The sequence below is a fragment of the Rana temporaria genome, chromosome 1 (genome assembly GCF_905171775.1).
Source record: "Rana temporaria chromosome 1, aRanTem1.1, whole genome shotgun sequence".
NCBI lineage: Eukaryota > Metazoa > Chordata > Amphibia > Anura > Ranidae > Rana > Rana temporaria.
In genome coordinates, this window is record NC_053489.1 from 395054567 (window position 1) to 395080229 (window position 25663).

The 25663-nt window shown below is 47.9% G+C and overlaps 3 long non-coding RNA genes across 3 annotated transcripts; 2 read left to right on the top strand and 1 right to left on the bottom strand.

Annotated features, from left to right (window-relative positions):
- Positions 1 to 5351: 5351 nt before the first annotated feature.
- LOC120924951 lies at positions 5352 to 5807 on the bottom strand. Its single transcript, XR_005746487.1, has 3 exons — positions 5734 to 5807; positions 5466 to 5640; positions 5352 to 5381 (listed from the first exon to the last, which is right to left on the bottom strand). It is a non-coding gene; the product is annotated as an uncharacterized LOC120924951 (long non-coding RNA).
- A 39-nt stretch (positions 5808 to 5846) lies between these two features.
- On the top strand, positions 5847 to 6363 carry LOC120924952. Its single transcript, XR_005746488.1, has 3 exons — positions 5847 to 5981; positions 6075 to 6249; positions 6334 to 6363. It is a non-coding gene; the product is annotated as an uncharacterized LOC120924952 (long non-coding RNA).
- Positions 6364 to 6798: 435 nt separating this feature from the next.
- LOC120913049 lies at positions 6799 to 7830 on the top strand. The gene is made up of 3 exons (XR_005743478.1): positions 6799 to 7438; positions 7532 to 7706; positions 7791 to 7830. It is a non-coding gene; the product is annotated as an uncharacterized LOC120913049 (long non-coding RNA).
- Positions 7831 to 25663: the final 17833 nt, after the last annotated feature.

A 25663-nucleotide genomic window follows, 5' to 3' on the forward strand; every position in this document is an offset into this window, starting at 1 on the left:
TAGAGCCTAGCTCTAAATTTACGTGGCCTATCTCTTACGTAAACGGCGTAAAAGTACTGCGTCGGCCGGGTGTACGTTTGTGAATCGGCGTATCTCCTCATTTACATTTTCTATGCCGACCGCAATGGAAGCGCCATCTAGTGGCCATCCAAAATATTGCAATCTAAGATAGGACGGCGCAAGCCGTCGTATCTTAGATATGTTTAAGCGTATCTCTGTTTGAGCATATGCTTAAACATAAGTCGGCGTAGATTCTAAATTAGGTCAGCTTATCTACTGATAAGTCGGCCTAACTCTTACTGAATCTACCTATTAGTTGCTTCCTGTGTCCCATGCCAACCAAACCTTGGAGCAGTACCTCCGCTGCTTTTGCTCTGGCTCCCAAGATGACTGTCCACTCTCCTGCCTTACGCTGAGTTTGCGTACAATAACTCGATCCATTCGGCCACCAAACACCTTTTTGGGCGAATTTCGGCTTCCACCCTTCCTTTCTCCCAAACTCCTTCCCTAAACTGTCTGTCCCTGCTGTACAGGATCGGGTAACCTCCATTCAGCAGAACTTTCAAAAAATCCAGGAAGCCATGCAAAAAGCACAGGATGACTACAAAAGGTTCTACGACAAGGGTAGAAAGGAGAATTCAGCCTTCAAGGTGGGCGAAGAAGTGTGGCTATCAACCACTAACCTCAGGCTACCTCTTCCCTCACGGAAACTGGGCCCAAGATTCATAGAAAAGTATCAATCCTGGGGCCTTTGAACTGGTTTTGCCCAGGTCCTATAGAATACACCATGTATTCCATTCATCATTACTCAAATCTGTTGTTCCCTAGCTCCTTTACTGACAGAGAAGAACCTCCGCTTCCACCTGTCCTGGTGGATCGAGAGAACAAGTTTGAGGTGGAGAAGATTTTGGGTAGCAGGAGGGGTAGATGACTCCAGTATTTGGTTAGTTGGAAAGGGTACCCCCCTGAGGACAATTCCTGGGAGCCCTCTCGGAACTTGCATGCTCCATGTTTGATCCAGGCATTCCACCAAGAGCACCCAGAATTAATGTCCAGTTTGGCTATCCAGAGGCCACCCCTTAGGGGGGGGGGCACTGTCAGAGGAACATATTATAAAGAAACATGTTATACATCCATTGAACACTAGATGGCAGCAAAGTTGACAGCGAGAAGCTGTCGAAAAAACACTCAGCTGCGTAGTGCACGCACCACATGACTTCCTGACTGCCTATAAAAGCTGAGCAAGTGCTTAGAGGAATTGCTGGTTCGTCTTCAGCTTCCTGTTAACCTGTGACTTGTTCTGTGTTTGATTACCTGCTGTGACCCGGATTTCCTCTGACTCTGCTGATCTTCTCCTGGACCTGACCTTGGCTTGTACTACAGACTCCACTTGTCTCCTGTGTTTGACCCTCAGCCTGTGACCCGGACTCTGCCTCTTGTCTCCTTGCCTTGACCTTTTGCCTGTGACCTGGACTTGCCTTGTGTGTTCCCTACACAGTACCTCTGTCTGTATTTGGACTATCTTACCTGCCTGTGCTTGACCCTCAGCCTGGTCCTGGACTCTCTGATCTAGTTATTCCAGTAAACCACGCACCTGCCAGTTTGACACAGCTGCTCAACCACTTAAAATACTCTGTTACAAGTCTACTTGCACCTGCTGGGTAGCCTGTGCCTCTTTGTGCCATTCCTCTCCTATTTCACCTCCAGGTGTCGAAGTGCGCTTAGTTGCAAGGGTGAACCACTCTCTGCATCTCGGCCTCGGTAAATACTTGTCTGCCCGTGATAAAGACACAGCTGATTTTCTAAACAAGCTCAACAATATACAGCAGTTACCACCAAATACACTTTTAGTCACTATGGATGTAGAATATCTGTAAAGAAACATCCCTCACAAGGATTTTCAAATTTTTCAAATTTCGGAATTTCAAATTTCGGAATTTCAAATTTTGGATTTTCAAATTTCGGATTCTCACATTTCGGATTTTCGAATTTCGATTTTCTAATTTTCGGCATTTGGAATTTCCGATTTTGGAACTTCTGATTTTCGAGTTTCTGATTTTCGATTTTTGGAATTTCTGCATTTTGAATTTTCGGTATTTGGAATTTTGGATTTTTCTATTTTGGGGTTTTTCCGTTTTTCGAATTTTAGCTTTTCGAAATATTCAAAATTTAGAATTTCCGAATGTTTAAATTTCTACATTTCTGAAATTTCCATATCCCGAAATTCAAATTTTCAAATTTCCACATTTCCGAAATTTCAATATTCCGAATTTTAAATTTTTTTTTTTTTAAATGGCAATAAAAGGTTTATTTCTTACATTTGTCTTTTTTAATCACAATTAGTGTCTGTGTATAAATAGATGAAGAAAGATTGCAGCCACAACTAGCGGAAGAATTGCTCAGGATACAAAGAAAAACCGTAGCTGTCGTATATTCGCACCATAAGACGCAGAGACATTTTCCCCTATATTTTTTTGGGGGGTGAAAGTACGTTTTATGGTGCGGAAAATACGGTGACTGATTGAACTGTACTAACTGCCATATTTAAGGCTTTAGGTATCTTTTTATATCCTTTTCCATCTTTGTAAAGTTTCATTACCTTGTTACGCAAGTCTTTTGACTGTTCTTTTTTGCTCCCCATGGCTTAATATATAGCCTGCTTAGTGCATCCATGTGAGAGCTAACAAACTCATTGACTATTTATACACAGACACTAATTGTGATTTAACCACTAGAGGCCCACACTATAGCCGAATGACGGCTACAGCGCAGACCCCAATTGCCGGGAGGATGTCAACAGACGTCCTCCCCTTTACACGCGCCCCCTGCAGGGCGCACGTGGCGCGTGCTGTGATCACCGGTCCCTTATCACGTGATCAGCTGTCAGCCAATGACAGCTGATCAGGTGATGCAAACGATGCTCGGTAATCAGTTTTGTTTCTCCTCGCGCTGACAGCGTGAGGAGAAAAAAAAGACGATCACAGTGCCCACAGTGACCACCAGTGCCACCTGTCAGTGCCAATCAATACCACCTATCAGTGCCCATCACTGCCACCTATCAGTGCCCACTAGTGGTGCCAGTCAGTGCCTCATCAGTGCCACCTAGCAGTGCTACATATCAGTCTCATCTACAAGTGCTGATCAGTGCCCATCACTGCCACCCATCAGTGCCCATCACTGCCACCCATCAGTGCCCATCACTGCCACCTATCAATGTCACCTATTAGTGCTACGTAGCTTGGTGTCATCTGCAAAGATAGAAATGTTACTTTTAATCCCAGACCCTATATAATTTATAAAGATTAAGTAAGGATCGCAACACTGAACCTTGGGGTACACCACTGATAACCTTAGTCCAGAGTGAGAATCATTAACCTCTACTCTCTGAATATTTTTTTTAGCCAGTTTTCTACCCATTTACAAACTGATCTTTCCAAGCCTGTAGAATTTACCTTACACATGAGCCGTATACTATGTCAACTGCCACCCCTCTGTCCAAGGTTTTACTTACCTCTTCATAAAAAGAAATCAGGTTTGTTTGACAACTTCTGTCTTTCATAAATCCATGCTGTCTGTTGCTTAAAAAAAAAATTCTCCAGCAAGAACTTATCTAGAGATTGTCTGTTTTTTTAACATTCTGCTAAAACGTTTGTGAATCAATAATGCTAGGACCTTGAAGAAGGGGACATACACTGAAAAAATGTATATAAGTGCAAATAAAAAAAGTATCACGGACAGCAAAATGACTAAAAACCCACACATCTAACATTTTGAATATAACATTTTGAATATAAAAAAAGGTCACTAGATGGCAGCACAAGACTATAATTGTAGCAAGAGCCTAGAAAAATAGGTTTAAAGTACAGCTGTCACGAGAATAATGTGCACTGCTATTGTTTGCTTGAATTGCTTCTTCGTCAATATTCTAGTTGCTTATCTATGTCTGAATTCAATACTTCTGTGTCACAAACCTGTGATAAGTATGCAACAAATGCAGGTCAGCACAAAGTCAAAATTGCCTTTGTTTCTGAGTCCAGGTCAATGATTCTGAAGCTAAAACCCCCAATTGTCACAGATTCTGTGAGTCTGTCCTATGATTTGAACCAGGGCCGATCCTAGGCAGGGTGCACAGGGTGCATTTCACCCAGGCGCCTGCAGGGTTAGGGGCGCCGAACATCTAACAGACTCTCTAACAGAAGCCCCCTCTGTGTCCATCAGAGAGGCCCCCCCTCCAGGTCCCAATAAAGTACTCTGCTTCTCTTCCTGTATTTTGTTTATTGTTAAGTAAAGAGATCATGTAAGGATCCCAGATTAATGAAGACTTTGTGGAGGAGCATCTCTGTGGTTGAGTCATTGCCATAGAAACATTTGTAAAGGGGAGGAGTTAGTAAAATTACGACGCCCATGTGGGGGCGCCAGAAATATTTCTGCACCCAGGTGCCTGTGACCCTAGGATCGGCCCTGATTTGAACCAAATCAGCAACAGATTATTTACCAGCAGGATGCTCATACAGAATAAATATGAAATGTATCCTTACTGTTTCTGGTCAATAGGGATGAGCCGAACACCCCCCCCCCCCGTTCGGTTCGCACCAGAACCTTCGAACGGACCGAACGTTTGCGCAAACATTTAGAACCCCATTGACGTCTATGGGACTTGAACGTTCGAATTCAAAAGTGCTCATTTTAAAGCCTAATATGCAAGTTATTGTTGTAAAACGTCTTTGAGAACCCGGGTCTTGCCCCAGGGAACATGTATCAATGGAAAAAAAGTTTTAAAAACGGTCGTTTTTTCAGGAGCAGTGATTTTAATGATGCTTAACCACTTAACCCCTGGACCATATTGCTGCCCAAAGACCAGAGCACTTTTTGCGATTCGGGACTGCGTCGCTTTAACTGACAATTGCGCGGTCGTGCGACGTGGCTCCCAAACAAAATTGGTGTCCTTTTTTTCCCATAAATAGAGCTTTCTTTTGGTGGTATTTTGCAACAAAGGGAATTTGGGACTTTAAATGAAACAGTGGGCTAAATGGGGACAAAGTAATGAAACAAGCCATAGATGAAATGTTCATGTATTGAGAAAGTAGAATATTTGGTAGAAACAAATAACTTGTACAAAAGTACAGAACATACATTTCATACATAATACAATAATTGATATAAAAATACATTAAATAAATAACAGTCCATGACAACATATATAGCCACATAGAGGTTGGGCATAACCACGCAATAGGTGAAGTATAAAATGTAAATAGATCATAGAAGTACTGGTTGATCAGAATGGGTCCCATAAACGCGTATAGCTACATCTTTGTAAGCCCGACGCGGCGTTTCGTGTATATGAAAAGCACTCATCAGGGGCGGATGTAGTGGGATATCTGGAATACAGATTTGATTAGTGATCAAGGTATTAAAATTGGATCCACCAAAAAAGAGGTAGTAAGTCAATTCTGGTTACTTACATAGTATGTCAAAGTGGTAATGTAAATACAGTTAAGACCAAACATATGCCTGTCCCGGGACAGAGGTGGCAGACCAGCAGGCAAACAGCAGAGCGCATAAAGCATCCCTCCCAGACAGCACAGCGACCATGGGTAAAGTAAAATTGTAGTGTATCCTTATAGTACAGGTAGGTATCTGTAATGAATGAATGAATAGGTCCATCAAACAGTGACCCACATAGTAGGGGGATAAGGGCATAACAAATACATTAAAATTAACAAAGGATACCTGGAATGCGAGTAGGATGGCCACAGCTAGTGACAGCTGTAAGGCCTGCATAGAAAATGGCCACTGGCTGAAGAGCTGGGTCTGATTGAGGGCCCCGCCCCCACATTGGTCAGCTGACGTGACGTTGGGGGCAGTCTGGTGCATTTGCTGGACGTATTTAAGCACCTTCCCAGCTCTTCAGCCAGTGGCCATTTTCTATGCAGGCCTTACAGCTGTCACTAGCTGTGGCCATCCTACTCGCATTCCAGGTATCCTTTGTTAATTTTAATGTATTTGTTATGCCCTTATCCCCCTACTATGTGGGTCACTGTTTGATGGACCTATTCATTCATTCATTACAGATACCTACCTGTACTATAAGGATACACTACAATTTTACTTTACCCATGGTCGCTGTGCTGTCTGGGAGGGATGCTTTATGCGCTCTGCTGTTTGCCTGCTGGTCTGCCACCTCTGTCCCGGGACAGGCATATGTTTGGTCTTAACTGTATTTACATTACCACTTTGACATACTATGTAAGTAACCAGAATTGACTTACTACCTCTTTTTTGGTGGATCCAATTTTAATACCTTGATCACTAATCAAATCTGTATTCCAGATATCCCACTACATCCGCCCCTGATGAGTGCTTTTCATATACACGAAACGCCGCGTCGGGCTTACAAAGATGTAGCTATACGCGTTTATGGGACCCATTCTGATCAACCAGTACTTCTATGATCTATTTACATTTTATACTTCACCTATTGCGTGGTTATGCCCAACCTCTATGTGGCTATATATGTTGTCATGGACTGTTATTTATTTAATGTATTTTTATATCAATTATTGTATTATGTATGAAATGTATGTTCTGTACTTTTGTACAAGTTATTTGTTTCTACCAAATATTCTACTTTCTCAATACATGAACATTTCATCTATGGCTTGTTTCATTACTTTGTCCCCATTCAGCCCACTGTTTCATTTAAAGTCCCAAATTCCCTTTGTTGCAATTTTCCGCATACGGGATGGAGATATAGTATGGATGTAATCTCATATAAAGTCCAAGACACAAGGATGGAGATACATCACAGACGTATTCTCATTTAAAGTCCCAAACACCTTCGGGTGGTCCCCCCCTTTTTTCTTATAGTACCAGGGATGGAAACAGTGATCGGCAGCTGGCAGTGTTCCCCTGCCAGCCCTATATGGGGCTGTCCGTGCAAAGTGTGCCTAATCTGTCCACACAAACGGCATACTTTAATTATGGTTTAATTTGCCATTCAGTTGCTGAACACACCACTTAGCTGCTTGCAAACATCACGCACTGTTTAGACCTTTTTTTTTTTTGTCTGCATCCCGGGATTGCGATGCACTCACTGTGCTTCCCTTTCCCCCCCTTTGGGGGTATGGGCGGTTACCGTCAGTGCATCGGCGTTACGTGCCATCCGAGTGATGTCCTTATTGGGCGTCGCCCTGTTGTATGGCTAGTATCCATCACAGCTGATCAAGTGGGTGTGTGCAGCATCTCTTCAGTACAGGCAATTGTGCTGTCTGATTGAGGGCCCCGCCCCCACACTGGTCAGCTGACGTGACGTTGGGGGCAGTCTGGTGCATTTGCTGGACGTATTTAAGCACCTTCCCAGCTCTTCAGCCAGTGGCCATTTTCTATGCAGGCCTTACAGCTGTCACTAGCTGTGGCCATCCTACTCGCATTCCAGGTATCCTTTGTTAATTTTAATGTATTTGTTATGCCCTTATCCCCCTACTATGTGGGTCACTGTTTGATGGACCTATTCATTCATTCATTACAGATACCTACCTGTACTATAAGGATACACTACAATTTTACTTTACCCATGGTCGCTGTGCTGTCTGGGAGGGATGCTTTATGCGCTCTGCTGTTTGCCTGCTGGTCTGCCACCTCTGTCCCGGGACAGGCATATGTTTGGTCTTAACTGTATTTACATTACCACTTTGACATACTATGTAAGTAACCAGAATTGACTTACTACCTCTTTTTTGGTGGATCCAATTTTAATACCTTGATCACTAATCAAATCTGTATTCCAGATATCCCACTACATCCGCCCCTGATGAGTGTTTTTCATATACACGAAACGCCGCGTCGGGCTTACAAAGATGTAGCTATACGCGTTTATGGGACCCATTCTGATCAACCAGTACTTCTATGATCTATTTACATTTTATACTTCACCTATTGCGTGGTTATGCCCAACCTCTATGTGGCTATATATGTTGTCATGGACTGTTATTTATTTAATGTATTTTTATATCAATTATTGTATTATGTATGAAATGTATGTTCTGTACTTTTGTACAAGTTATTTGTTTCTACCAAATATTCTACTTTCTCAATACATGAACATTTCATCTATGGCTTGTTTCATTACTTTGTCCCCATTCAGCCCACTGTTTCATTTAAAGTCCCAAATTCCCTTTGTTGCAATTTTCCGCATACAGGATGGAGATATAGTATGGATGTAATCTCATATAAAGTCCAAGACACAAGGATGGAGATACATCACAGACGTATTCTCATTTAAAGTCCCAAACACCTTCGGGTGGTCCCCCCCTTTTTTCTTTGGTGGTATTTGATCACCTCTGCGGTTTTTATTTTTTGCGCTATAAACAAAAATAGAGCGACAATTTTGAAAAAAATGAATATTTTTTACTTTTGCTGTAATAAATATCCCCCAAAAATATAAAAAAAAACATTTTTTTTCCTCAGTTTAGGACAATACGTATTCTTCTACATATTTTTCGTAAAAAAAATCGCAATAAGCGTTTATTGATTGGTTTGCGCAAAAGTTATAACGTTTACAAAATAGGGGGTATTTTCATGTCATTTTTATTAATCTATTTTTTTTACTAGTAATGGCGGCGATCAGCGATTTTTTTTTCGGTACTGCGACATTATAGCGGACACTTCGGACACTTTTGATACATTTTTGGGACCATTGGCATTTTTATAGCAATCAGTGCTATAAAAATGCATTGGATTGCTATAAAAATGCCACTGGCAGTGAAGGGGTTAACACTAGGGGGCGGGGAAGGGGTTAAGTATGTTCCCTGGGTGTGTTCTTACTGTGGGGGGGTGGCCTCACTAGGGGAAACACTGATCTTCTGTTCATACATTGTATGAACAGAGGATCAGCGTTTCCCCCCCTGACAGGACCTGTGTGTTTACACACACAACTCCCGTTCCCCGCTCTGTAACGAGCAATCGCGGGTGCCCGGCGGAGATCGCGCCCGCCGGGCCACTAAAAGAGCTGACGTATAGCTATGGGCTCTCGCCCAGGAGAGCCGACCTGCCGCCGTAGAATGACGGCGGCTGGTCGGCAACTAGTTAAATAAAAAAAAAATGAAAAATTCCTTTAAATATTGTACCTGCTGTGTGTCTATAGTATGCCTGTGAAAACGTCTTTGAGAACCCGGGTCTTGCCCCAGGAAACATGTATCAATGGAAAAAATGTTTTGAAAACTTTTTTTCCATTGATACATGTTCCCTCGGGCAAGACCCGGGTTCTCAAAGATGTTTTCACAGGCATACTATAGACAGGTACATCATTTAAATGAATTTTTTAATTTATTTTATTTAAGCATCATTAAAATTACTGCTCCTGAATCTTTAGGTGAAAACTACAGAGCACACAGCCAGTACACACCAAGTAGCTTTAGGTGCAAACTACAGAGCACACGGCCAGTACACACCAAGTAGCTTTAGGTGCAAACTACAGAGCACACGGCCAGTACACACCAAGGGGCAGATCCACAGAGATCTGCACCCGCGCAGCGTATCAGAGATACGCTACGCCGCCGTACCTTACCTGGCTTTAGTTCGAATCCTTAAAGATTTTGCGCTGTAAGTTACGGCGGCGTAGTCTATCTCTGGCGGCGGAATTCAAATCGGCAATTAGGGGGCGTGTTTCATTTAAATGAAGCGCGTGCCCACGCCGAATGAACTGCGCATGCGCCGTCCCGAAATTTCCCGCCGTGCATTGCGCTAAATGACGTCGCAAGGACGTCATTTTTTTAACATAGACGTGAATTACATCCATCCCGATTCACGGACGACTTACGCAAAAAAAAAAAAATTCAAATGAAACGTGGGAACGACGGGCCATACTTAACATGGCAAGTCTAACTATATGCCGCAAAACACCAGCTTTAACTAAACGCCGGAAAAAGCCGACTAGAGGCGACGTAAGAGAATGCGACGGCCGCGCGTACGTTCGTGGATCGTCGGAAATAGCTAATGACACTCTCTCTGTCCTCTCTTAACCACTTCCATACCGGGCACTTACGCACCTTCCTGCCCAAGCCAATTTTCAGCTTTCAGCACTGTTGCACTTTGAATGACAATTGCGCGGTCGTGCTACACTGTACCCAAGCAATTTTTTTATCATTTTGTTCCCACAAATAGAGCTTTCGTTTGGTGGTATTTGATCATCTCTGCGGTTTTTATTTTTTGCGCTATAAACAAAAGAAGAGCGACAATTTAAAAAAAAAACACAATATTTTTTACCTTTTATTTAATAAATATCACAATTTTTTTCCTCAGTTTAGGCCGATACGTATTCTTCTACATATTTTTGGTAAAAAAAAATCGCAATAATCATATATTGATTGGTTTGCTCAAAAGTTATAGCGTCTACAAAATAGGTGATAGATTTATGGCATTTTTATTTTATTAATTTTTTTACTAGTATTGGCGACGATTTGCGATTTTTTTACTGTCACCGTGACATTGCGGAGAACACATCGGACACTTTTGACACGTTTTTGGGACCATTCACATTTATACAGCGAGTAATGCTATAAATATGCATTAATTACTGTGTAAATGTGACTGGCAGGGAAGGGGTTAACCACTAGGGGGTGTTGAAGGGGTTAATATGTTCCCTAAGATGTGTTATAACTGTAGGGGGGAGGGGACTCTCAAGGGGAGGAGACCGATGTGTGTTCCTCTGTACTGGGAACACACATTGGTCTCCTCACCGCTGACAGGAGGTGGATCTGTGTGTTTACACACACAGATCCACACTCCTGCCGTGATTACCGACAATCGCAGGCACCCGGCGGCAATCGCGGGCCGCCAGGCACCCGCGCCGGGTCACGAGCGTCGCCGTGGGCGCGCGCGCGCCCTAGATCGCCGAGAATGCAGGACGTCATATGACATCCACCCGGATCATTTCACGATGACGCGGCAGAGATGTGGTTAACCACCGCAACACACTACACAAGGCCGACCTGCAGGCGGCCTTTTATAGTGTGGGGCGTTGTCACGTACCTGGTTGATGAGCCCGACGTGCAAGGAGTGGCTGCCCTTGCTCCTCTGACCACGAGAGCCCTGATAGAGCAGACAGGGGGCTCGGGGGTACAGAGTTGCACGAGTGCCGGTTGCAGCGCTGGTGCTGAGCTGAGAGGAGCTCCAGAGGTCCCGGACTGCGTAGGGAAGCAGGTGCAGGCTGGCGGACCCAATAGGCAGGTGAAGGTGCAGGAAGCAGACGAGGCAGCAACAGCGGGGAAGGTGTATTGTAGTCCAGTGGGGACAAGTCCCAGCAGAGGGATCCGCTGATGGGTATTGGATCCGGTACAGGTGCGGAAGGCAAGCAGAGTCAAGTCCAGGCAGAGTCGGCAACAGGCGGGCAGCAGAAGTACAGTGGGTCAGGCAGGAGAATGGTCAGGCAATCCGTAGTCAGGGCAGGCGGCAGGCAGGGAGAGACAGGTACAAGCCGGGTGATCAGGAATCAGGTATAACAGGAACAAGGATACAAGGGTCACAGGGGGCGCTGTAGACAGGTCAGCAAGAAGTGCAGGGGTCAGGATCCTTTTGAACTCGAGTTTGGCGCCAAAACGGCGTCCTCACGTGCACGCGCGCTGCCGCCGCTGGTGCGCGCGCCCGTGCGCATTACGGTGCGCAAATGTGCCGCTACTGCCATCTAGTGGCCGAGATTGTTCATGACATTGCCCCCCTCCAATGGGCAGCCTCCGGATGCCCAACTGAGACAACTTAAGAGGATGAGCATCTTTAAAGGACTGGACCAATCTCTCCGCATGGATGTTACATTCTGGTTCCCATGAATTATCTTCGGGTCCATAGCCCTTCCATTTCACTAAGAACTGGATCTGGCCGCCTCTCTTCCTACAGTCCAGGATAGCTTCCACCTCAAACTCTTCCTCACCGTCGACTAGAACTGGTTCAGGAGGCCCGGTGTCCCTCTGAGGGAAAGGATCAGGGACGTCAGGTTTGAGAAGAGTAACGTGGAACACTGGATGGATGCGGAAGGATTCAGGCAGTTCCAATTCATACGCCACGTTATTGATTTTCCTCTTGACGGGAAAGGGACCCAAAAATTTTGGACCCAATTTCTTTGATGGACCTGCCAGTTTCAGGTTTTGAGTGGATAGCCACACTTGGTCTCCTGGTTCTAGGTTAAGCTCCCCCCTCCTTTTCCTGTCAAACACCTCTTTGTTATACTCCTGCGTCTTGGTCATGGTTTCCTGCAGAATCCTATTGTTGGTGCTGAAAAAGTTCAAAGTCTCCTGGACCGCGGGTACCGTACTTTCAGGGACGGAGTTAGACATGAACAAGGGGTGGAAGCCGTAGTTTGCATAAAACGGAGATTGTCTTGTGGCGGAGTGAATAGAGTTATTATACGCAAACTCGGCTAAGGGCAGCAAGGAAGCCCAATCTTCTTGGGAAAAGGAAGAGAAACAGCGTAGGTATTGTTCAACAGTCTGATTAGTTCTCTCCGTCTGACCGTTCGACTGTGGGTGGTACGCTGAGGAGAACGACAGGCCGATATTAAGGGCTTCGCAGAGTGCTCTCCAAAACCTGGACGTAAATTGTACCCCCCGGTCGGATACAATATTTGCAGGGACCCCGTGGAGTCTCACAATTTCTTTGATGAACATCCTTGCTGTTTCTGAAGCAGAGGGTGTGCCCCTCATGGGCAAAAAGTGAGCCATTTTGGAGAGTCTATCCACCACCACAAAGATGGTGGTAAAGCCCTCCGACCGGGGAAGTTCAACGATGAAATCCATGGAGATCATCTTCCAGGGTCTTTCTGGTACCGACAGTGGCTTCAGTAATCCCCAGGCTCTAGACTTACTTCCCTTGTTCCGTATACAAGTGGCACAAGACTCCACATATTTCCTGCAGTCTGTTAAAAGTTGGGGCCACCAGAACGTACGCTGTAACAACTCTGATGTTTTGTGCACCCCAAAATGACCGGCCAGCTTGTGATCATGACAAAACCTTAGGACGGTGACCCGTACACCTTCAGGTACAAAAATTCTGTCTTGATGCCACAACAACCCATCCTTCAGCTGAAGATCCGAACTAGGTAGGGGAGGAAGGCTGGAAGAGGCTTGCTTGATTTGTGATAGCAGGTCTTCTTGAAGAAGCAAGAAGTTTTTGAAGGACAAGATGGTGTCCGGAGGAGTAGAGATTTCTGAGTCACCATACATACGGGAAAGGGCATCGGGCTTGGAATTCTTTGACCCAGGTCTGTACGTTATGTGGAACACAAATCTTGTGAAGAATAATGCCCACCTGGCCTGACGTGGTTTTAGTCTTTTAGCAGATTTGAGATACTCAAGATTCTTGTGGTCAGTATATATCAGGATCGGATGGGCTGCGCCTTCCAGAAGGTATCGCCACTCTTCCAGGGCAGCCTTGATTGCCAGCAGTTCCCGGTCCCCCACACCATAGTTCCTTTCAGGTTCAGACAACTTGCGGGAAAAAAACGCAACAGGGTGTAAGAGAGCCTTGGGGCCCTGTCTTTGGGAGAGGATCGCCCCAACAGCGGTTTCTGAAGCGTCTACCTCTAGGATGTAGGGCAGGCTAGCGTCAGGATGTCTAAGGATGGATGCTGATACGAACAAGTCCTTGAGCTTCTCAAAAGCCGACTGGGCCTCTGGGGACCATTGAAATCGACTGGCTTGTTTGGTTAGGCTGGTTATCGGGGCAATGATACTGGAGAACCCTCGGATAAACTTTCTATAAAAATTTGCGAAGCCAACAAAACGTTGGACACCCTTTTTGTCCTTGGGTGCCGGCCAATCAAGGATTGCAGAGACCTTTTGAGGATCCATTTTGATACCTTCCACTGAAATTATGAGACCCAGGAACTGTATGTCCTGGCGCTCGAACTCACACTTCTCGGGTTTTGCATAAAGTCCATGCAACCGTAGGCGGCCGAGTACACACCTCACATGTTCCCGATGTTTGCTTAGAGAAGGGGAGAAGATGAGGATGTCGTCCAGGTACACAATAACAAAAAGGTCGAGGTAGTCTCTGAAGATGTCGTTCACAAAATGTTGAAATGTGGCAGGGGCGTTACAAAGCCCGAAGGGCATGACCAGATATTCAAAATGTCCGAAGCGGGTTCGGAAGGCCGTCTTCCACTCGTCCCCGTCACGAATCCGTACCAGGTTGTATGCCCCGCGGAGATCCAATTTTGTGAAGATGACTGCCGCGCCCAAGCGTTGGAATAACTCAGGTACCGAGGGTAGCGGGTACCGATTTTTAATAGTCACTTTGTTCAATTCCCTGTAATCCACACAGGGGCGGAGGGAGTGGTCTTTCTTCTCTACAAAAAAAATCCCAGGCCCTGCCGGAGAGGTGGATGGGCGAATGAACCCCTTCCTGAGATTTTCATCAATGTAAGTTTTTAGGTTCTCAAGCTCAAGTCCTGTCAAGGGGAAGATTCTCCCAAAGGGAATTTCAGCTCCTGGGAGGAGCTCTATCGGGCAGTCGTAGGCCCTATGCGGAGGAAGGGTCTCAGCTCCCTTCTTACTGAACACGTCCAGGAAGTCGTGGTATGCACTAGGGACAACTTGGCGACTTTCAGGGTCAGAGTCCATGCAGAGCAGGGGAGACGAGGAGGGTGATACTTGCAGGCAATGTTGACGACAGTAAGGAGAGTTGAGGGTAATTTCCCCAGAGATCCAGTTGATCTGTGGGTTGTGGGCTTGTAGCCACGGCATGCCTAAGATAACAGGAAATATGGGTGACTCGATAATATCTAGGCACAGAAGTTCGTGGTGGATGTCGGCAATTGTTGTAGCCAGAGGCAAAGTCTCTTGGACAACTGGCCCGGATTTTAAGGCAGATCCGTCTGCAAGATGTACAGAAAGTCCAATAGTCTTAGAACGCAGAGGAATACGGTGTCTGGTGGCGAAGGACTGGTCCAAGAAACCACTGCACGCTCCGGAATCAATTATGGCGTGGACCGGAATATTCCTTCCGGGGAGCTGAAAGACAACGGAGACAGCCAGATGAGTTGAGCAATTCTTGGGGAAAGCGGGTAAATGGACAGACGACAAAAAGAGGGACTTACGAAGCTTCGCCGGGCAGGATCTCACGAAATGTCCGGATTCCCCGCAGTATAGGCACAGATTATTGCTTCTTCGACGTTGGCGCTCTTCTGGGGTAAGAGATGGACGAAGGAGCCCCAGCTGCATGGGTTCCGAAGTGTCGGGTGGTGAAGAGGTCATTGGGACCGGTGGAGCTGAGTTGGCGAAGGAGGGTACTCGCGGCAACATCCAGACTGGACGTGACGGACCGGTGGTTCGTTCAGACCGGCGTTCTCTCAGGCGTCTGTCAATCTGGACTGCCAAATTAATTAAGGCGTCTAAAGTCTCAGGGACACCTACCCGAGCCAACTCGTCCTTAAGTGAATCCGAGAGGCCAAGGCGGAACTGGTAGCAAAGGGCAGAATCATTCCAGCTGGTGTCTGAGCTCCACCTTCGAAACTCAGACACATAGTCCTCTGCTGGTCTGCGACCCTGTTGGAGGGCATGTAGGGCGGCCTCAGCGGTGGCAGCTTGATGTGGATCCTCGTAAAGCAAGGACATAGCTTGAAAGAAGGTGGTTAGGGTGTCCAGGGAAGTGTTTTTTTGTTCCAGAAGGCGATGGGCCCAAGCCTGTGGTTCTCCGGATAGAAGTGAGATCACGAATCCCACCTTGGTGGCCTCCAAGGAAAAGGTCCGCGGCTGCAGGGCAAAGAACAGTTCACAGGCGTTCCGGAAGGCCCGATATTTGCTCCGATCCCCTGAAAACCTCTCCGGTGTAGGGACCTTGGGCTCTGGTGGCAACATGATCACAGAAGGTGAGGCGGCATTACCCGCGGCTGCGGCAGCGGGAGCTGGAACTGATAAGGCCTGGACGCGGTTCTCCAATCTTGTATAACCCTCTTGCAGGGTTCGGACCGCCTGGGTTAGTCCCTCAAGGTGACGGCAGAGTTCCTGCATGGGATCCACTCCCTGCGCGGGCTCGGACATGGCTGACCTGTACTGTCACGTACCTGGTTGACGAGCCCGACGTGCAAGGAGTGGCTGCCCTTGCTCCTCTGACCACGAGACCCCTGATAGAGCAGACAGGGGGCTCGGGGGTACAGAGTTGCACGAGTGCCGGTTGCAGCGCTGGTGCTGAGCTGAGAGGAGCTCCAGAGGTCCCGGACTGCGTAGGGAAGCAGGTGCAGGCTGGCGGACCCAATAGGCAGGTGAAGGTGCAGGAAGCAGACGAGGCAGCAACAGCGGGGAAGGTGTATTGTAGTCCAGTGGGGACAAGTCCCAGCAGAGGGATCCGCTGATGGGTATTGGATCCGGTACAGGTGCAGAAGGCAAGCAGAGTCAAGTCCAGGCAGAGTCGGCAACAGGCGGGCAGCAGAAGTACAGTGGGTCAGGCAGGAGAATGGTCAGGCAATCCGTAGTCAGGGCAGGCGGCAGGCAGGGAGAGACAGGTACAAGCCGGGTGATCAGGAATCAGGTATAACAGGAACAAGTATACAAGGGTCACAGGGGGCGCTGTAGACAGGTCAGCAAGAAGTGCAGGGGTCAGGATCCTTTTGAACTCGAGTTTGGCGCCAAAACGGCGTCCTCACGTGCACGCGCGCTGCCGCCGCTGGTGCGCGCGCCCGTGCGCATTACGGTGCGCGAATGTGCCGCTACTGCCATCTAGTGGCCGAGATTGTTCATGACATTGCCCCCCTCCAATGGGCAGCCTCCGGATGCCCAACTGAGACAACTTAAGAGGATGAGCATCTTTAAAGGACTGGACCAATCTCTCCGCATGGATGTTACATTCTGGTTCCCATGAATTATCTTCGGGTCCATAGCCCTTCCATTTCACTAAGAACTGGATCTGGCCGCCTCTCTTCCTACAGTCCAGGATAGCTTCCACCTCAAACTCTTCCTCACCGTCGACTAGAACTGGTTCAGGAGGCCCGGTGTCCCTCTGAGGGAAAGGATCAGGGATGTCAGGTTTGAGAAGAGTAACGTGGAACACTGGATGGATGCGGAAGGATTCAGGCAGTTCCAATTCCAATCCAGGTACAAGCCGGGTGATCAGGAATCAGGTATAACAGGAACAAGGATACAAGGGTCACAGGGGGCGCTGTAGACAGGTCAGCAAGAAGTGCAGGGGTCAGGATCCTTTTAAACTCGAGTTTGGCGCCAAAACGGCGTCCTCACGTGCACGCGCGCTGCCGCCGCTGGTGCGCGCGCCCGTGCGCATTACGGTGCGCGAATGTGCCGCTACTGCCATCTAGTGGCCGAGATTGTTCATGACAGGCGTGTACTAAACCCCCTGAGCCATAATTGGCCAAAGCCACCCTGGCTTTGGCCAATTATGGCTCTCCGTTTTTTGCAAGCTGTGATTGGCTAAGCATGCAGGTCATAGTGCATGCTTGGCCAATCATCAGCCAGCGATGCCGCAGTGAATTATGGTCTGTGAAACGTAACTCGAATTTGGCGCGAATGACCCGTTTTGTTCGTATTTCGACGAACGATCGAACATACAAGTTCGAGTCGAACATGAGTTCGGCTCGAATACGAAGCTTATCCCTACTGGTCAAGTGTCTGAAAGTCTGTTTTTTCCCCTCTTGTTAAGCATTTTAAGAGGCACCATGTTGTTTCATAATCCTAACTGCTGCACGGGAATTTTTTCTACATACTTGCACAGTGTCCTAATTTGGTGCAGTGGGGACAGCTGCAGAGTCTTTGCCCGGTCCTGAAACTCCCCCTTCTGTCTCACCCCGGCCCACAGTCGGCAGTGTTCTCTCTTGTCAGCGTGCTGGAGGACCGAGAAGCATGCTCCATCTCCTCCCTGAGTCCTGACCCCTGCTCCCCCTCCCTCCAGATCATGCTCTGTGTTCACTGTAAACTCCAGTGCTGGCTGCAATGTTTGAATGGAGCAGCGTGTCTGTTGGAGGGGGTGAGGGGGGGAGTGCAGCTGAAGTGAAGCAACAAACACCAGCATTCACCAATTGGTGATGTCACATGGGGGCTGTGTCTATATATGTACCTATATATGAACTGTCAGATGGTGGAGCAGGCACACAATGGTTAGCCTTCATTGCAGGCGTGGGTGATTGCTGTCAAAGCAGACCATGGGACCTCTTGCACCTATGCACTACTAGAGTGGAAACAAGGAATCCTGAAAACTTTAAAGGTGCCAGTGTGCAATTGGCTAACATGACAGATGTTTGTGTAATCCATCTGAAGGTTCCAGAGGAGGGCCCTACCTCCTCCGGTCAAGCTGAATCAAATAGAGAGGAATTTCTGTCCCTGTCACCTCTGTCCACGATTGGACCAGAACTTTTTGCTGCCTTGGGAGACTTTGTTTCAAAATGTCAGAGAGGCCCTCCAACATATTCGGCAACTGGGTAACGGAAGCTCAGGGTTTTCTCTGGAAGACAACCAGTGCCTACAGGGGAGGACAGCTTTGAAGAGTGGCTGGACCAGGCCACACAAGCCTTGGATGAATGGGACATTCATGAGACCCACAAGAAACAGAGAATCACAGAGAGGTTGAAACGACCCACCTCAGAAGCCATACGCAATTTTAAGCTCGGCAAGCAAGATTGTGTTTCTCAGGACTATCTGAACATTCTGAAAGATGTGTTTGGGCGCACAGAGAAAGCTTCTGATCTTATTTACCAGTTGGAGCACACTTACCAAAATGTGGGAGAGAAGCTATCGGAGTACATGAGACGTTTGGATAAAATTATATACCACATCTTGCTGAAGAAGGGTCTCTAGACCCTCGGAAGGTGGATTAAAACCGAGGGGTGCCCAACCCTTGGACCCCATCACCCTTCTGTTGAGAACCTGGCAAGATGGTGGCATCTTGAAGTATCCAGACCCGATTCGGATTGTGCGGGAAAAGGAGGCCATGCTGGAAAACAAAAAGGAAAGCCATAAGCCATAATCTGTTGTCGGGGTCAGGATGGTCAGTGCAGCTGATAGCGACCCTCAGGTTGAGCTTCTTAAGACTCAACTGATAGAGATGATGGCCCTGTTGACCGCCAAGCCAATTGTTTTACCCAGCGATAAAGTATCAGAGGTGCCCAAGAAGTTTTTAAGCTCTACGGTTGCTCAGGTGCAGAAGCCAGCAAACCAATGGATTTGTTTCAATTGCGGAGGAGTCGGACATTATCGACAAGTATGCCTAACCCCAGTGAAGGCTATAACAATACCGAAAGCTGGCGGCAAACTCCAGAGGGCCTCAGGTAAAGGAGTCAACCGGGTGCCCATCTACATTAGCTAGCTCCAAAACACACAACGAAGCTGGGGGACCGCAGCGGGAGTCTGTAACAGAATGACCCATGACACCCAGAGACTTTTGAAGGATGAGGGGTACTCCTGTGCCAGCGTCACTAATAACTCTTGGGTGTAGGGTCATCCTGTGCCCCTTTTGGGCATAGGGTGACTGAGAAATATTAATTATAAATTACAGTTTGATTTCATGCTGACCCTACCGGTCAATAGTCACTCATTCCTCTGTGTAACATAGGCTGTTGATATGCTAATTGAGTCTGTACTGGGGTGAGGTGGATTTGAGCTTGGCAGACAGCCTGGCCCCTAGATCTCTCATTATGTATGCTAATACTGTTTTGTGTGAAGATGCTATTGATGATAGATGTGTTGTGAGTTAGCAGTCTAAAGGTCAGACGTCTGACTTAAGGAATGTGTATTATACAGGTGAATCACTTATTGTCGGAGACGTAACATCTGGGGGTTAATTAACTCCTCTATGTAATTATCTAAAAGAATGTGATTGAAGCATTGAGTGATGTTGGGGGTGGAGAGTTTGATTGTTCCTGTGCTTACTGAAACATGCCTTGTAACTGTATATAAACCTGAGAGCTAACTGTCACGACCCTGGCGGTAGAGCCTGATGTGCGGATGACGGCCTCCCTTGCAGCTCTGACTCCGAGCTCCTGATAGAGTGGACAGGAGGCTCAAAAGTGCAAAGTCGCACGAGTGCCTGGCAGGATCGTTGATAAGTCGCTAGGCTGGAGTCGCTGAGGAAGTCGCAGGAAGGCACTGGTGCAGGTGAGGCCCAGGAGCAGCTGTCAGCGGATAGCGGAAGTAGGCAAGCCGGGTCATACACTATCGGGCACGTCAGGAACAAAAGCGGAGGCAGGAAGCGAAGTCAATGTGCAGGCCGGGTCGGAGTTGGGCTGGCAGCGAGGTAGCAGAAGCAGCAGGCGGAAGCAAGGTCAGAACAAGCCGGGTCAGGTGCAGGCGGAGAGCAGGAGTGTCAGAGGCAAGCCGGGTCGGATCAACGGGAGCGGGAATCAGGATACAGGTTTGCAGGAGTAGGCAAGCTAAACGCTATAGAACGGACAGCACTTGAGTCCAGGAGGTGGCCAGCCTAAATAGCCTGTTTGGCGTCAAAACACTCAGGGAGTGCACGCCGCGGTGCGCGCGTGCACGCGCACGGGCACGCTTGTGGAAGCTGAGGTCACAGGTCGACCTCTATGGCCGCCATTTTGAGTACTGGCATGCCCTTCCTGACACTAACCATTAAAGATGTTCATATATTTTGACTCAGAAAGAACAGAGCTTGTCTCGTCTTAATTCTGGGGGAACGGATCGTGTCTGCTGGATTGTGGAGTGTCAGATGAGCTGTCATGGTTGATGGAATGGGAATATCGTAAACGGTGGTGACCGTTACAGTGGTGGCAGCAGTGGGATGTTTCCATCGCCAGAAGAACAGCTACAAGGACACAGGACAATGGAGACACAGTATGAACGGCTGAAGCTCTCTTCCCTCATGGACTTACTGAAGAGCCGAGGCAGACCGGCCAGCAACCGTAAGAAAAGGGACATTATCGCTCAACTTGTCGAAATGGATAGAGCTTAGAGGCCCAGTGTAACAGACAGGACACCCGAGGAAGAAAGTTTTGATCGGGCTGTTAAACGAGGACTGGCACAGTATGGTCCTAATCCTCCACCGGAGATCATAGACCTGGTTATAGCGGCTGTGGATGCCACTTGGCTACATCAAAGAGGTGCTGCAGCAGCAGAAGTCACAGCAGCACCAACTGAAGAGAGAGGAGAGGTGCAGATATCAGTCTCCATGGAAGAGGAATTCAGAAGGAGGTTACAAGAGATGCGGATACAGCACAAAGGACCAGTATCAGAGGAGGCCCTGCTGGGATGGTCGGATAGTATTCGTTGCCAACTCTGGAAGAAAACGCTAGCTCTTGAGCAGCAACACCAGGGGAAGGTTCTCCCCTCCATCCATGTAAGGTACTGGCCTCTGTATGATGCACGAATGCTGTTGTTGGGGGAACAACCAATGCAGGAGTGGACAGCTGAGTTAAGCAGGCTGATCTGGGCAGAGATGCGGTTGGACGAGAGCTACAGAGCCCTCCGGTGGTATGTAGCCCAAGAGTGCCCATGGTCAGCGGATGACAGCCCCACGGAAGGCTATAACTATGATGGCCTGGGACTATTGTATTGGAGGATGTCCAGTGATCCTGACTTCGGGGATGATAGGGAGTGGCGCTTGGAGGACATAATGGAGTGCAGAGAGGAAAAATTTACTGTCTCGGAAGGCCACTGGTTACAGGAAGATTTGGAGTTTCTGGCCATTCAGGAATGGGAGCTGGAGATCGCCTATAGACAGCTGCTAGACTCTGCTCAGCAGGAGGGTGGGGCTCCCGTTGCCTGGGATTATGAGGAAATTTTAGATGACAACTGTGAAATGCTGGCTGATGAATCGGCAGTGGAAAATATGGAGATTGCCATCCCTAAAGCCGAAGCGGATGGTGTGGAGTTCCATGGAGCCCGGGCAGTTGGCCCCTCTCTCCAGCAACAAGCTGAGGTGGTAAAGCTTTTACTCCCAGCTGAATCACTGGCAACAGAGCAGAGTGCCACAAGCCTCTGCCCTCAACTTACAGGAGAGGGAGTTCCTGTGGTAGTGGATGGGACTGTGGTCTCCACTCACAGCAACCCAACAGAAGAGCTGGCACCAGAGCAGAGTGCCCCAAGCCTCTGCTCTCAACTAATGGAAGAGAGAGTTCCTGTGGTAGTGGATGGGACTGTGGTCTCCACTACCAGCAACCCAGCAGAAGAGCTGGCAACGGAGCAGAGTGCCACAGGCCTCTGCTCTCAACTAGCAGGAGAGGGAGTTCCTGTGGTAGTGGATGGGACTTCAGTCTTCACTGCCACCACCCCAGAAAATGGTGCGGAACTGAGACAGGAGGATGTCGGCTTTGCTTTGCAAGCACTGGGGGATTTTCACCTACCACCAGTGGATAGGACTTCAGTCTCCACTGGTATACCCCAGGGATGGGGGCCAGTTGGCCCAGAACCCCAACAGCATGATGGACTGAGCCCAGTCACCCTGTCTTCTCTCCAGCGGCTGAAAGGACTCCAGGGAGAAGGGCCAGTCCAGGCCTCTTCCCAGCGGCAGGCATGTTCTCTGAGAGAGGCAGAGGTTGGCTGGGTGAGTAATGCTCTGTTTGGAGCAAATTATTTGGGGTACGGTATGGATACCAGCATTGGAGGACTGGAACTACTGACTAACTTCGGAGTCAACCCGTTTGGGGTTCCCTCCTGTGTCAGTCTCCCACCGAAAGGGGAGAGATGTAACAGAATGACCCATGACACCCAGAGACTTTTGAAGGATGAGGGGTACTCCTGTGCCAGCGTCACTAATAACTCTTGGGTGTAGATTCATCCTGTGCCCCTTTTGGGCATAGGGTGACTGAGAAATATTAATTATAAATTACAGTTTGATTTCATGCTGACCCTACCGGTCAATAGTGACTCGTTCCTCAGTGTAACATAGGCTGTTGATATGCTAATTGAGTCTGTACTGGGGTGAGGTGGATTTGAGCTTGGCAGACAGCCTGGCCCCTAGATCTCTCATTATGTATGCTAATACTGTTTTGTGTGAAGATGCTATTGATGATAGATATGTGTTGTGAGTTAGCAGTCTAAAGGTCAGACGCCTGACTTAAGGAATGTGTATTATACAGGTGAATCACTTATTGACGGAAACTTAACGTCTGGGGGATAATTAACTCCTCTATGTAATTATCTAAAAGAATGTGATTGAAGCATTGAGTGATGTTGGGGGTGGAGGGTTTGATTATTCCTGTGCTTACTGAAACATGCCTTGAAACTATATATAAACCTGAGAGCTAACCATTAAAGATGTTCATACATTTTGACTCAGAAAGAACGGAGCTTGTCTTGTCTTAATTCTGGGGGAATGGATCGTGTCTGCTGGATTGTGGAGTGTCAAATGAGCTGTCGTGGTTGATGGAATGGGAATATCGTAAACGGTGGTGACCGTTACAGAGTCCAACCTCTGCAGAGGGCTCCTGATGTTGCCTCCGAGCGACCCAGTGTCCCACTCCCTTTGACCCATGCTACTCGGCATCAGAGAGTCAATGCACACCAGACCCAACAGAGATTTAAGCCAGATTAGAGTTCCCGAAAGAAAGGAGTGCGGATATAAGTTATGGGACAGGTCAAGCTAGGGGGGCCTCTTCGGTTGTTCCCATCCAAGTAGAAGGAATCTATACCAAGGCCCTCCTGGATACTGGAGCTCAAGTGACTCTCCTCTACAGAGACTTCTATGACAGGCACCTCAAACACCTGCCACTACAGAAGTTAGAAGAGCTAGAGATATGGGGCATTGGTACTCAGAACTTCCCCTACGATGGCTATCTACCAGTCAAACTGACCTTCGACCCTTCTGTAGCTGGGAAGGCTGATACTTTTGACACTTTGGCAGTGGTTTGTCCCCACCCACCAGGGGCTAGTAAAAGTTCCCTCATCATCAGGACTAATACTGACCTTGTCAGAAGACTGTTAACACATCTTGTCCAAGAGCAGGACACTTCAAACATGAGTGTACACCCCATGTTGAGACAAGCCTATTAGCGCTTGAGGCAAGAACAGAAGGCCTGGGAAAGATCTGGCGCTTGGAGAGGAGTGAGAAAGTGTTGCAGCCAGGGGAGGTAGTCTGCTTGAGAGCATTAGTCAAGCTTAGTTGGAAGCAACCAGGCCCTTTCATTGTCCTTGAAGCTGACAGGCTGAAAGAAGACATGGGGGTGGAGATAATTCCTGAAGTGGTTACAACTAAGGCATTGCAGGGAAGTTACGGGAAGATCTCAGTCAGTGTTCGCAACATAACATAACTGTATGCAAATGTAACTTGGCATTAAAGGCCTTGGACTGAAGTCGAGGGCTGCTGCCACTCCTGTATCAGATGCATCCAAAGAAAAACCTTGCCTCACGGGCCGCCCCAATGGGTCATCTTCAGAGTCAGGGACCCATGGAGCTGGTGTGCATTGACTTTCTGTGCTTGGAGCCTGATATTAGTGGACAGGGATATATCCTGGTAGTGACTGACCACTTCACTAGGTATGCCCAGGCCTTTCCCACAAAGGATCAACAAGCATCCACGGTAGCCAAGGTCTTGGTGGAGAATTTCTTTGTACACTATGGCCTGCCCCAACGCATCCATTCTGATCAAGGTAGAGATTTCATCAAGAGACTTTTAGACTGTTTAGGCATTAAGAAGTCCAGAACCACCCCATACCATCCTCAAGGATATCCTCAGCCAGAAAGGTTCAACCGAACCCTCCTGGATATGCTTGGGACTTTGAGTTTGGAGAAGAAGCAGCACTGGAGCAAGCATGTAGCCGCCATTGTGCACGCTTATAACAACACCGCAAACTATGCCACAGGATACTCCCCTTACCGTCTAATGTTTGAATGGGAGGCCCGGTTCCACTAGACTTGGCTTTCGGCACATCCTTAGATCATACTTCAGCAACATCCCACAGAGAGTATGTAGACCGCCTGCAGAAAAGTCTGAAGACCACCGATGACAAGGCCCAAGCTACCTCAGATGCCCAACGGCTAAGAAATAAAAGAAACTTTGATCTCAGAGTCCGAGTGCAGGATTTGCAATCAGGTGACAGGGTGCTGCTAAGGAATCTCGGTGTCCCCAGAAAGCAGTTGGCTGACCGCTGGAAGTCACATCCTTATGTCATTTGCAAGCAACTGCCAGGACTCCCAGTGTACCAAATATGACCAGAGGGGAGCACAGGCCCGCTAAAGACTTTGAATCGCAACCATCTACTGCCCCTATCAAAAGCAGTTTGTTTGTCACCGCCGCCAGATCCACAGTCCACACCCACAACCCCTCAGAGATCCCGATCGGTCACTAGATCTCAGTCTGTACCCCTCACTGTAGAAGATGAGAACAGTGAAGATGAAGAGATGGGGATAGACTGGCTGTGGCCACCTCAAATGCCAGGGTTTACCACCCCCCCCCTGTGTCTCTGCCTAAAGTGACAGACGCTGCAACTCTGACTGGAGGCTCCTGCGTTTTTTTTGTCCCAAAGTCCACCTTCTGAAGAGTTGTAAGACACTCAATCTTCCCTGCCAACAGCAGACCCCGAAGATGTCCAATCATTTACAGAAGGGGGAATTGAAGCTGATATGCAGTAAGAAGAAGAAGCTGTGGACAAAGCCAAGTCCAGTGTGCCTGTAACACCAGAGCCAAAAGAACAGAGAGAGTGAAGGGCTATTCGCCCACCCAAGAGACTGACTTATGACGTGTTGGGTGAAAGCTCAGAGGAAGCTGTGTTCACCTC